Genomic DNA, 13,965 nt, shown 5'->3' with positions numbered 1-13,965 from the left:
GCTTGAGAGGACAATCTGCCATAAAAAGAATGTCGTCCAGGTAAATAATCAGTCTGACCCCCCTGGAACGAAGATGCTCCACAACTGGCCTCAGCAATTTCGTGAAGCACCACGGTGCTGACGAAAGGCCGAACGGGAGAACTTGATATTCGTACCATTGACCCAGCCATTGAAACTGGAGAAACCTGCGATGGGGACTGTATATCGGGATGGATAAATAAGCATCTTTCAGGTGCAGACGGACCATCCAATCCCCTTCCCGAAGGAGATCCCGCAGAAGATGGATGCCCTCCATCTTGAAGTGCCTGTACACAACCCCGCTGTTGAAGTCTTTCAGGTTGAGAACCAGGCGAGATCCGCCTCCCTTTTTCTCGACCAGAAAGACGGAGCTGACAAAGCCCAGAGGATGGCGCACTGTTGGAACAATCGCCCCCTTGCTGAGGAGCACCTTTATTTCCTCCGACAGACAAGCCTGAGAGTGACTGGAAAAAAGCATAGGGGTCGGCAGACGGGTTTGATGAATTGGGTGATAGAACTCGATCTTGAACCCTTGAACGGTGTCCAGCACCCAAGCATCGCTGGAGATTAAGCGCCAATTGTTCAGAAAAAACTGTATCCTGCCCCCCAGCATCACATCGCATGCTTGAATTAGGCTCACCTGTAGCTCCGGAATCCTGATATTGTCCCTGGTGGCCACCAGATCTCCCTTTGCCGTACTGGCCTTTTCCTTTCCGGGAAGGATAGAAGTTTGCGCGGGTGGAGTAACCGGAGTCGTACTGACCACCGCGCTGCTGTGAGGAACCTCTGTGGGACTGCTGCTGCGACCCACGGCCGAACGACCGTCCCCGTCGTCCGGCCTTGCTGAAAACCGGACGCATGGCCCGGCGCAAAGATGCCTGCGCTTTGTCAATGCCGCTGAAGGCGGAAACAAATTTAGTCAATTCCTTGAGGAAGGGTTGACCGAAGAGAAGGCCCTGCGCCTCTGGACCGGCCTCAGATGTAGCTAATTCGGCCAATTTTGGGTCTAGTTTGAGAAGAATAGATCGTCGCCTTTCAGCAGAAATGGCGCAGTTCACATTGCCAAACATGCAAACAGCTCTCTGAGCCCATTCAATGAGCTTGTCAGGATTGACGGTCGCTGAAGCCTCCTTTGCCTTGAAGCCCAAATCCAGGATCTTTGAGAGGGGGCCCAACATGTCCATTAACTTGTCTTGACAGGACCGCCACGAGCGGTCGAGGCCTTTCTTAGGGTCCTTGGAGTACTTCTTGAGGTAGGTCACCATCATGGGGTCCACCTCTGGGGTTTCAGCAATGTGGTCCGCAAGGTCCGGTCTCGGACACTCAGAGCGCAGACGAGCCCTGACCGGCGCCTCAAAGGGATGGCGAACATGCACCTAAAGATATGCGGCCACTGCCGGTGCTGGCAACCAGGACGTGGAATTAGGATGGAGGATATCCTCCGGTTCAAAATTCAAGAGCAGGGGACGCTCAGGAGCGTCAACGAAACGATCCTTGCGGACACGCTTCTTTGGAGGCGAAGAGTCGTGCTCGGAAGAGGCCTGAGCCTGGTCCGACTCATCCACAGTATGTGACGCAGAAGTCTTGGGCTTGTCGGAAGACAAGGCCCTTGCCAGTCTTTGAAAGTCCGATTTGTGCGGGTTATGAGGAGATTTCGCGGCCTTTTGAGAAGGCGGCAACCACCCTTGCTGAACAGCATAGTCATTTAGATGACGTTTTAGAGGGGTTATGGCTCTAACCAAGGCCTTGTTCACCGAAAACTGAACACCCTTGTCCAGTTCTTCGACCAGGTTGTACTCCATAGAGTCATCCTCCTCCTCGTCATAATAGCAGTCATCATCTGCGTCGTAATATTCCGACATTGTATCAAGGTACAAAAATTAATGCCCACTAGATGACTGACTAAAATATTGAGTATCAGTGATACCAGTAAGGGGGAGTGATAACCCCAAAGCAGGCCCGAGAGAGGTTGGAAAAAATACCAAACTCCAGAAAAAACCATAGAACGTGGAGGGAGAGAGCCTGCCAACAAAAACCACTCTAGGCAGAGCCTATGCAACAATTATCAGCCAAAACACTTTCCTGTGCTCCGGCGTAGACGGGGTCGAAAGTTCAGGGCTGTGGGCGTGAGCGCTGGTGAGAAGCGTTCCTTCACTCGACCGGCGTGAGGCGAACAGCCAGAAACCGGAAACAAGCAACGCGCATGCGCGACGTCGCTGCCGCTGAAACACCGGCTCGAGAGCGCTCGCGCTCTCCCAAGAAGCCGACGACCCCTGCTCCCACTCCACCAAAGCAACCGGGCACAAGGACGCGGCCAGGCGCAGGGAGGTGAACACACGCTCCCAGGAAGACACGTCGCCAACGGACGCAGAAAAAATATCGGCAATGAAGCCTAACAAGAGTACACAAGCGACGCGCACAAAAGTACAAGCAGCGCAATATAAGGCAAGTGTACACAACCAAAGCAGAGCAATAACAAGTAAAGCAATGCAAGTAAGGTAAAAGTGACTTAACTGGCTGCGGAGCAGCAAAGAAAGAGGAAGAAAGACTGATTTATGGACCTTATATAGTGTTTCCTCTAGGGTCATTCCCAAGTGTTCATGGGATTTGTAGTTCTGTTTTTTGATTGGCTGCTGAGCATTTCATTAAAGAAATGAGAAAGCATAACCGGAGCCTCCTGTCCTGACATAGAATTCGGGATCCTGCCTACTTCCATATATTTCTTTAAAGATTGCACCTCCCTAGGCAAGTTCATTTTTAGTTAACCTTTCTAGTTGGTACAGTAAGTTCTGCGTTGTATTGGGGCTATTTCTGTTACTTCCCCCTGAGATAGTAGTGCTGCTGGAACCTGCTGCACTTCCATCTGTATATATATCTTTGGCTGCTTTGAGCCTCGCAAGTACCTCATCTTCTGATATTTGTATTGTTTGAATCCCACTGCCTTAGTGAGAGGCACTAGGGCGTAATAAGAGAACAAGAGTATCAAGGGCAAGAATGCCAAGCAAAATGTTATTATGCTTCTTTACGCATGCATTTGCATTGGCCTTCAGCTTTGAATGATTTTTTTTTTTTATAGAAAACACACTCCAAGATTGCTCGCCATGCATGTGTATACCACTTGACACATGCCTTTGCATGCCAGTAGCAAAAGTAATTGACAGAGCCAAAAGCGTCTTTTCAAATCGAGACTGTTGTGGCTTTGACAATGCTTGTTTTACTATAAAAATGGTGATCCTCCTGCCCTAATCATAAATGTTGGCATGTATGCTTCTTTGGAGTAATTTTACTTTGGATCAAGTCTACTTGATTGGGTAAAGAAAGAGCCATCCAGAGTGGGGTAGCCTGGAAAGTGTATACATGCACCAAGCTTGTTTTTGGTTGTTCACAAACTTTTTCTTGGCTCATTCCCACACATGCTAACATTAGGGAATGTATAAGAGGGAGATATAGAAAAAAATTGGAGGAAATTCATTTCTCCACGGACTTGCATTCAAGAGAAGGGCTTTGTAACTGAAGAAAGCAAAAATAAAACGACTTTTGTTTTACAAATTCCAGAGTCTCCATCGTAATATGAGGTTTTGGCATCTATGTAGGGTTTCTCTGGATAAATTACGGGCCATTTCTACGTATTTTAAGGTTTTAGATGTGCTAGCTGATGCTACTTAAAACTGTTTCAGTAAAATCTATTTAGCAAAGCAATTTGCCGTTTACTTGCTTTAAAAATTATTTAAGAATAGTATAGACCACTCCAGAATACATTTTTTGTAGTTAAATCTTTTCTTTGTCCATTTAAGTGCATGTTTAAAGGGAAAAATACGGGATTTTGACCATTTTGTCGATTTCTCCTTACCCGTTTTGACATGAAAACACCACCTAAAGCAATAAAATACTGGTCAGATGCCAACCCTACTGATGATTTTTCATTCTGGAAACAGGGCTAGTAGATTTCTTTCTATCAAGTGCAGGAGTACATTTAGTTTGACTGTGGTAATGGGCAGAGTACACGCAGAAACCCTGTTGTTTTTTTTCCACTGGATGAAACATTTTTGCCGACTGCATCTGCTTTAGGGCTGCGATTTTCGCTTAGGAAGCGGCGGCGTCCGATAATGCCAGAATGAACAAGTTGGAGGCCACGTTGTGCAAAAATGACATTTCTTACGTAGGGTGAGTGTCATCTTGTTAACAGAAGTCTTTGGCTTCCTCTAACTGAAAAAAAATGGTAGTCCGCAATTCGAACAAGGATAACCGTCCTATTTCTTACAATTATAGCACAGCAAACTAGAAAGGAGAAACTCCAATTTCCAAAATGCGTGGCCAACGCCACGCAGGATCCACGAGTGAGACGGATGAAGCTGCATGTTGCACAATTGTGAATACCGAGCATGATCCAGCCGCCACGCATGCGCACCGGTCTCCACTGGATTCGCGTTCTCCCCCTTGTTGTCCTGTGAACGGAAGTGCCGTTTTGCACCCGGAAGTGATACTGCCGGTTCCTTTACTCTTTTGAATTAATTCTGGCTGATTCATCGGAGGTCGGGAGAGCAGCACGATTTGAAGAGTTCATAAGAAATAATCTTTCGTACGCTGGTAAGGGACAAAACAGGCTTCATTTTTTGTTCAGCGAGTCGCATGCATTATCACTTCCTGGTACCTACAGTTGAAGTACTTCTATACCTGTGGTTGCGCTGTACACCTCGCCACCCGGTTGTGAGACCAATCTCTGACATCCCTTAGTTTTACAGTTGTCTTTCTGTTTGTTCCTGCAGGTGCTGCTGCTAAAACAGGGGTTGCATGTCCGCTTCCATGCTCTCTATTTCCCACGTGGGAGAGTGCATGTTGACTCCTGTTCTCACAACTCTCTTGTGTTTAAATACTCCCATTTCCTTTTGTAAAGCGATATGTAAACTCAGGCTTTTAATTACAATTGGACGTTATACATGCAGTAGGCAATCATACTATCATCTTCACCCCCCAATGTCCCTCTCACGAACTTAATTTTAGGTGGATTGCTGCCGTCCAGTCATAAATGCAATGTCATTATTACTAGTCTTATCCGCAGCCTAGACTGATGGAATTGTGAATGCAGGCGCACTTTACTCATTAGGTGCGTTTTAGGAGTACGTTCTACAAACTGCGTTTTGCTTTGAACCTCAGACGAGAGTAACTTCTCTTTTAAATGTCATTATACTTTATTAGGAATGCGCTGTCCGTCCATGTATGTGCGTTCATCTGTGGAACTACGTGTGTGATCTTCGTACCCTTTTATGCTTGTACGAAAGTATTTAATACATTTGTAAACTCTATTAAAACTGCAGGTTTGGTAAAATATTTAAGCAGCTTGCTCATTTTAATTAAAATAGACCGTTTTGTATTTTATACATCATGTTGAGGTTTTGGCCGTTAAACAACGTATTATTGTTAAAGGAATAGATTATTAAAAATAGTTATAGATCCTAACCGGAATGATAGTCTCTGTTTTGGAATTTCATACTGTTGAGTATCCATGAGAAAAACCTGGAGTTTGGTTTTCACCTCAACTCGAGCTCATTGAGAACTGATCCCACTGATGGTTATTCACAGAATGTGAGATGTGATGTAGCTATTCTCTCTCTGCCAGAACAGAGATGCATAATTTCATTTAGAACATTGGAATGTTGAGATCTCCATTAAACACAGTAAAGTGGCTCAGAGCCAGTAATACCTTCTGCTCTAAAGTTCAATTGTTCGTATTTCTTCTTCTCCTTTAAAAGGTATCACATTTTACCCACACTGGGGGGAATGTTGTGATCTCCTTAGAGCCCTCAGGCTATTATAGTTGTGAAAGCTGGTTCTCTTGGTTACAGGCCCGTGTCTGTGGTTTAGGCCTGTTACTCTAGCTCGGGCCATCATTCATTTGTGCCCTCAGCAGCAAGCTACAATCCTTGATAACTGTTCTTTCTCTTTGGAAACTATTATACTGCCTAATCATAATTTGTCTATGTAAATATATATTAACTTATGGTTGCGCAATAACTGATATATTTTTCCTTCTTGATTATGTGTTCACGTTTTGAAAAAATGTAGTAATTTGCTGGATATCTAGCCTTGTGTTGCCGAACCTAGACTCAGTATTCGCACAAAGGTGTATAGTGTTATTGAAACAGTGCTGCCTTTAGACTATTTAAGAATACATTTGACTTGTACTCAAGACTTTAAGTGGGGAAAAAACTGGGGGTGCTCTAAAAGGGGCGGTTATGACCAACAGGGTCGACCCAAAATAAGTCACTGGGACCTGGGTATAAAGTTTTACATAGAGAGAGGGGTCCCAGACTGGGAGGGATAGAAAGATCAAAAAGAAAATTGGATAAGAAAAATCAAGAAACGATTTCAAGAGTACAGTGTTAATTAATCACAGCGTACTCAACCTTGTTATTAGTTATACAATTGCATACAAAATGTCATCAATATTCATTTAAAGTTGTGCCCAAGGGAAGAAAAAGGAGGGGAAAGGTGTGCGGTGAGGGGATTTGTGTAGGATGAAAAAGAAGATTCTTCACTTTAGTGCAAGTCAAAAAATACATAATTCATAAATACATTACTGTAATGGCTTTCTAAAGGAGCCCAACTAACATGCCACACTAGGTCAAATGATTTATATGAACCAAGCTTCTGAAAGCTGTATAAATCTTGCTGAGGATAGAAGCTGCTTCCGCGGGGGTAGGTAGTCTACGTTTCGACCCTAATAGACGTAGGGTATTTTTCGCTTACAATGCGGGTCTTCTTAAGGACAGGAAGGGTAGGTTGGGCAGATTTCCTCACAAGGAAGCAAATCAAGGTGTCAAGGTATTTTTGGGTTCCCGTGTTCTGGGTCTCAATGCAAGCTACCGCTAAGGGCTGGTAGTGACACGAACGAGAGCCGGCCCCTGCCGAATTTGTATTCATTAGACGTGTTCGTACACATGAAATTAGGCTCGTGTCATACAGGCTGGTGATAAAAGGCGACCAGCGTTAGTAATCCTGCATCATTTAAAGTTGTATTTCCCATTGAAATGGGGTGGCGCCGACGGCTAATCAGTCGAGCAGTACAAATTTAATTGAATATTGATTAAATTTTGTATGCAATTGTATAACTAATAACAAGGTTGAGTACGCTGTGATTAAATAACACTGTACTCTTGAAATCGTTTCTTGATTTTTCTTATCCAATTGTCTTTTTGATCTTTCTATCCCTCCCAGTCTGGGACCCCTCTCTCTAAGTAAAATTAAAAGGGGCGGGGAAAACCTATTAAAGGGGTATGGCATGTCCAAGTAGGGGCGTGGTCTAAATACAGATAACTAGTGTAGCAGTAACCCCATCTCTGACAAGCCGTCAGCTCTAGGGATCCAGAGTGTCATCAGATTTGGAATTTTCCGCTCTGGCTCGCTCTCTCCCCTCCTTATTACATAAAGGCTATGTATTGATAACAATATAATAAAATACAAATGTGCGGAGGGTCAAAGGGGAAATATTTTAACGACCTGTCAACTCATGCCCCTATACTGTAGATACAAAACACAGAAAAAAGGAGACCAGGTCAATTAGTGGTGTGCTGTCCTAAATGGAGAGCAGGAATCACAAGGACACCCGTGTGGATAAGTATGTTGGGTCACACTGGGCTAGAAAAGTCCCATCAGACCACCCTCTTGGCGGCATATCATCATGTGGGGATGGGCAGCCATTCCATATACCGGCCATGTATCGGTGTGGGAATGGAAAACAGCGTATTTTGCCACAGTTGTGCCCAAAGTAAAATGTGAGAAAAGTGCAGTGCTATGAAAAAAGTGCTGCTTAAAAAATGACTACCTAGACTAAACAGATAGCTTATCGAGATAAGTGTAGGTGTCAAGATTAAAAACACGCCTAGTAGTAAATAAGTAGGACTACATTATGGCGCTGTGTGGAATGGTCAACTAGTTTCAGCTAGATGGAGCGTTGCTCCAGCTTTCATCAGGACCAGAAAATGGTAAGCTACTGCAACACAATATACTATAAAGGGTGTACAGATATGAAAGAGCAAAAGTTGCATCAAAATACTTTAAGGAGGAGAAGTGTCACCCAAACTTGGAACCTCTATGTCCTCTGAAGACAGGAAAAGAGTCTTCTACCTGCCAAGGAAACAAAAGATGCCATTTATACATTTCCACACAGTAATCAACGTAACCCCACTAACAACATCAAGACAAACCACACCTGCGTGAACATATTGCGTTCCGCATTGCATATAAGCTTATTAGCTTTATCACGAAGAGGCATTTCCTCACAGTGATACTCACCCAGCTTTGTGTGGGTGAAGACCTCACCTCGCCCGGCAACCGCTCGGGAAATTGAGGCCCCGCTCTAATGTGTAAACAAGAGGACACAATTAGCGCACAACTTAAGAGTGTCCAGCCGAATCGCTATACACAATAACCCAAAATACGTGTGGTAGACTCCTGGCTGCCCAAACATTACCTACCCCCGCCACTGAGCCAACAGCTATTGTTTGTGATAAATAAATAACCCAGAAACTAGGGTGATAGTAATGCTAGTGGTGACCATATATCACCCCTTAACTTATGCTATGAATAGCACTGTAGGGTAGCAGTCAAAGAATGCTGCCAACTCGAAAAATGCCCAAAACTTATGGAAAAGTTCTGAATACCACTGCTAGTACTAAGATAAACGACATCTATCTCAGCGGGCTTGATTTAATTGCAGATGACTCGCAAAGCACTTTTTTGAAATCAGTAATCCACTTGAAGAAGATAAATGGGATGTCATTTTTCTGACAGAAAATTATTAAACATTTGGACCATAGAAAGTCTTTCCTTCTCTATAGGCATAGTTCCCTCTTTTATGCTGGCTGGGGTTTTGATTTACATACCTCTGAATAATACAAATACGTCCCTTAGCCTACTTGTTGATCTGGATGGTCAACTCTCAATAGTGCACTAACATTTTCTGCTGCTTGAAGAGTTTGACCTGCATATTGATAACTCCAGCTGTGTGCAAGCCAAACAATTTTTGGGCACTTTCAAGGGCTACAACCTTGAGCAACATGTGGCTGAGCCTACCCATACGGCAGGACACATTTTAGATCTTATTTTCTTACATTCAGTGACTGTCCAAACTAGTCCTGCACTCAAGCTTATATGGTCCGATCACTGTTTGATGCCTTTTAAAGTTTGTAATCAGTCCTTGGGCCAGCACCTACTTTCCAGAGAGTTTCTTGTTCTTGGCAACATATCTCTGAGCCACAGTTGTCAGAGACTCTCTTATCTACTCCTCTTGAACTGTTGGCTTTGATGGCTTCTAACCTTGCTAAAGTTAACAACTGACTTTCCTCAGCCCTGATTTAACTGCCCAGTATAAAAAGGTAACTGTGAGGAGATCTAGGCCATCGTCTTTTTGGTTCTCCCTTACCTTAAGAGCTGAAAAGGATATGGCAAAAAACTCCTTCTTCACGGAAACCTGGACGTACCCTACTTCAACCCCAGACATCGCAGCAGCCAACCCTGATGGCTACAAAATAATCCACAAGGACTGCGTCAACCGGCCGTGAGGATGTATCGCCAATGTACATAAAACACCCTCAGCCTTCCAACCAGCTCAGACGACCACTCATCCGACATGGAACACCTCCAATTCCAGATCCGGACCAACCACGACGCCACCCTTCGCAGCACCCTAGTCTACAGTTCTCCCGGACCTCTCCCCCACTTCAGCGAAACCATAGCCGACTTCATTGCTCACCACATTCTCGCATCAATGAACTACATACTCCTCTGTGACCACAATCTCCACCTGGACAACCTCGACGACCATAAACTCATCCATGCTGGAGTACCTTGCCACCATCAGACTCCAACAAACAACTGCTCACTTCTCCAACCCACTCAGCAGGACACTCTAGACTCCCATCTTCACCGCAAGCAACAACATCTCCGTCAGTCACACCTCCAAGCCACATTGGACCGACCAACACTACGCCCTCTTCTCCTTCACTAAACCCACCATGCCCACCACTAACCTCGCAGAAGCTGGAACAAGGTCATCAGAGACCACCTCCCTCACCACCACCGACATCCACTGATGCCAGCGCCTCAGCACGCAACTTCCACTGTTGGATTTCCAACTGCGCCAACCAACTGTCTTCTCTCAGGAAACCCTGAGGCAAGCAGCCCTCCAAGGAAGCCGGCTGGTTCTCTCCTGCCTTCCATGAGTCCAGGCACACCTGCAGACGGCTTGAGATAAAATGGAGAAGCTGCAAGATGTTGACAGACTAAACAGCCTTTAAAACCGCTGTCACCACACCTCATTGGAACAACAAAGAAAGTAGCCATACAGGAATGCATCAACTCCAGCGCACACAACCGCAAAAAAACTCTTCACTGTGATCAAAGAATTTGCCGAACCCAGCACAGAGACAGCAAACATTCACCCCCACCTCGCAAGGCCTCTGCGACAACCTCGCCACCTTCCACTGCAAGATCAAGGAGCTCTACAACAGCTTCGGAAACCAAGACCCACCCGCAACCCCCGCTGACTTCATTGCTTACCACATTCTTGCATCAATGAACTACATACTCCTCTGTGACCACAATCTCCACCTGGACAACCTCGACGACCACAACCTCATCCAAACTTGAGTTCCTTGCCACCATCAGACTCAAACAACTGCTCACTTCTCCAACCCACTCAGAAGGAGACACACTAGACACCCATCTTCACCGCAAGCAATATCATCTCCGTCAGTCACACCTCTGAGCCACATTGGACCGAGCACCACTACGTCCACTTCTCCTTCACTAAACCCACCACGCGCCACCATGCCCACCACTAGCCTCGCAGAAGCTGGAACAAGGCCACCATAGACCACCTCTCCACCTTCCTCAGCAAAACCCCACCACTGACATCCACTGATGCCAACTACTCAGCACGCAACCTCCACTGTTGGATTTCCAACTGTGCCAACAAACTGGCTTCTCTCAGGAAACCCACAGGCAAGCAGCACTCCAAGGAGGCCGGCTGGTTCTCTCCCGCCTTCCAAGAGTCCAGGCACACCTGCAGACGGCTTGAGAAATAATGGAGAAGCAGCAACAATGTGACAGACCAAGCAGCCTTTAAAACCGCTGTCACCGCACCTCATCGGAACAACAAAGAAAGCAGCCATACAGGAACACATCAACTCCAGCACCCACAACAGCAAAAAAACTCTTCACCGTGATCAAAGAATTTTCCGAACCCAGCACAGAGACTGCAAACATTCACCCCCACCTTCGCAAGGCCTCTGTGACAACCTCGCCACCTTTTTCCACTGCAAGATCAAGGAGCGCTACAACAGCTTCGCAAACAAAGACCAACCCGCAACCACCGTACTCAGTGGCTTCAGACCCTGCCCTACTGGCGCACCATCACCTCTGACGACACCCTCAAGATCATGAAGCGCATCCACTCTGAAACCCCCTCGAAACCCTGCCCTCATCTCATCCTCAACAAGCCGGCACCTCCATCACACCTGTGCTTTGCTGTACCATCAACTTCTCCATCGAGTCCGCCATCTTCCCTGAAGACTGGAAACATGCAGAGATCCACCCCCGGCTGAAGAAACCCTCTGCCGACCCGATGGACCATAAGAACTACAGACCCATCTCTCCTCTCCTTCCCAGCCAAAGTCATTGAGTAAGCCATCTCATAGTTCATAGAAACTAACCACATGCTGGATCTCTCCCAGTCAGACTTCTGAAGCAACCACAGAATCGAGTCCGTCCTCCTCGCCGCTACACACTATGTCCGCACCCTCCTCGACCAACGCGAGACTGCAGCCCTCATCCTCCTGGATCTCTCAGCTGCCTCCAACACCATCGCCCACCACACCCTGTGCGCAAGACTCCACGACGCCAGCATCCGTGACACAGCCCTGGATTGGATCCGCACCTTTCTCACCGCTGAACATAGTCAGGCTTCCACCGTTCTACTCGGAACCCACAGAGATCAGCTTCGGAGTGCCTCAGGGATCCTCCCCGAGCCCCTCCCTCTTCAACATCTACATGACCCTGCTTGCAGCCATTGGCAGAAGCTGTGGACTCCACATAGTCTTCTGTGCCGACGACACCCAGCAGATTCTCTCCCACACAGACAAACCCAGCCGCCAAGAGCAATTTCAACAACTTGGTGAAGGCAGTCGCCACCTGGATGAAGGACAGCTGCCTCAAGCTCAACTCGAACAAGACCGAAGTCCTCATTCTGGGCTCCTCCTCCTCTGCCTGGGACGACTCCTGGTACCCCGCAGCACTTACAACCCCCCCACACCCATGGACCTCGCACAAAACCTCTGCATCATCCTGGACTCCTTGCTGCCAATGAACTGCCAAATCAAAGCCGTCTCGTCCTCCTTCTTGCATAGGCTCTGTCTGCTTTGAAAGATCTTCAAGTGGATCTCCACAGAGTCCGTGAAAACGGTCACCCATGCGCTCATCAGCAGCAGACTCGACTACGGCAATGCACTCTTTGCCGGCACCACCCAAAAACCTCTCAAGAAACTTCAGAACACCTCCGCCAGACTCATTCTGAATATCCCCCGCTGCAGCCACATCTCCCGTCACCTGAGAGACCTTCACTGGCTACCTCTCAACAAAAGAATGACCCTTTAAGCAACTCACACATACCTACAAAGCCCTCCACAAAACCTGACCTGCATATCTCAACCACCACCTCTCCTTCTACACTCCCACCAGACATCTCTGCTCCGCTCAACTGGCCCTGGCCACCATCCCAAGGATCTGCAAGATTCGCAGCCTCAATTCAGGAAGGACCTCAAGACCTGGCACTTCGACTGAACCTCAGCCCTCCCACTCAGCCCCTTGAGACCCTATTGGGTGAGTAGTCACGCTTTACAAGTACCCGGATTGATTGGAGAATATGCCATCCTGTAACCCTCTACTGTCTAAGTTTGATTATGTTTCCTTGGAGGAAGCATTTTCTTTGCTAACCAACTCTAAATCTGACTCTGTACTTGATCAGTGTCCCCAGACATTCTGGAATCGCCACCCCTCTTGTCACTCCTTTATTGCACAAACTGATGAACTCCTCTCCGGAGTCTTCGGTTGTGCCAGAGAGTTTGAAAAATGCTCTTTTGCTACCTCTCCTGAAGAAGCCTAATGCGGATACTAAGGAGTTGTGTAATTTTAGGCCTGTTTCACTTCTGCCTGCGATAGCGAAAATGTTAGAGAAGGTGGTTAATTGTCAACTCTCTCAGTATTTGGAATCTAACCACCTCCTTCACGATACACAATCAGGCTTTCGAGCGGGCTATAGAGTAGAATTCGCTCTCCTGAAGGTGTCTGAATTTATCAAAGATAACTTTGATCAAAATGCCTGGGCTGTGGTTGTGCTTCTGGATCTGTCTTCGCATTCTTCACAGTCTCGCATTAAATCTTCCTTAACAGGTTGTGTTTCACTGGAGTCCAGAGCCAGGCGTGGGCATGGCTTTAATCCTACTTGGAAGGCAGGTCTCATGGTTTTCCTTGCCCTGTTTACATCCACTTTCAAACACCTTAACTGCGCAGGGTCCCAGGTTTCGGCCCGTGACCTACCCTTTTTTTTATGTCTATCTGACGTCCCTTGCCAGAAGCCTGAGGCATATATGTAATCTCTTATGCTGATGATACCCAGCTGATGCTGATCCTTTAGAAGAATGAGGTGGAGGATCCTCGTGCTTTCAAACATTTCTTGAAGGTGGTCTGGGGCTAGATGAATGATAATTGCCTTAAACTAAATTTGGAAAAAACAGAAATTCTTGATTTGGCACCAGCATCCACTCAGACTCTCACAACTGGTGGACATCGGACTCCCCTCCTCGGGTGTAAGAAACCTTGGCTTCAAATTTCATTCCAATCTGTCAATTGAACCACAGATTAAGGTTGTCTCTGCCAGTTGCTTTTTTACTC

The 13,965-nt window shown here is 46.5% G+C and overlaps 1 protein-coding gene across 1 annotated transcript in view; it reads left to right on the top strand.

The window, feature by feature from the left end:
- The first annotated feature begins 4,465 nt into the window (after positions 1–4,465).
- The window catches only part of PSMD14 (proteasome 26S subunit, non-ATPase 14), a 532,244-nt gene continuing 522,744 nt past the window's right edge, over positions 4,466–13,965 (top strand). Inside the window, exon 1 of the mRNA XM_086956618.1 lies at positions 4,466–4,605. The gene's annotated coding sequence lies outside the window, so the exon portion shown is untranslated. The remainder of the gene's footprint in view (positions 4,606–13,965) is intronic.

This window comes from Lissotriton vulgaris, chromosome 2_1, assembly GCF_964263255.1.
Source record: "Lissotriton vulgaris chromosome 2_1, aLisVul1.2, whole genome shotgun sequence".
In the NCBI taxonomy this organism is placed as follows: Eukaryota; Metazoa; Chordata; class Amphibia; order Caudata; family Salamandridae; genus Lissotriton; species Lissotriton vulgaris.
The sequence above is the reverse complement of the archived record's forward strand: the minus strand, read 5'-3'. Positions and strand labels throughout refer to the sequence as shown.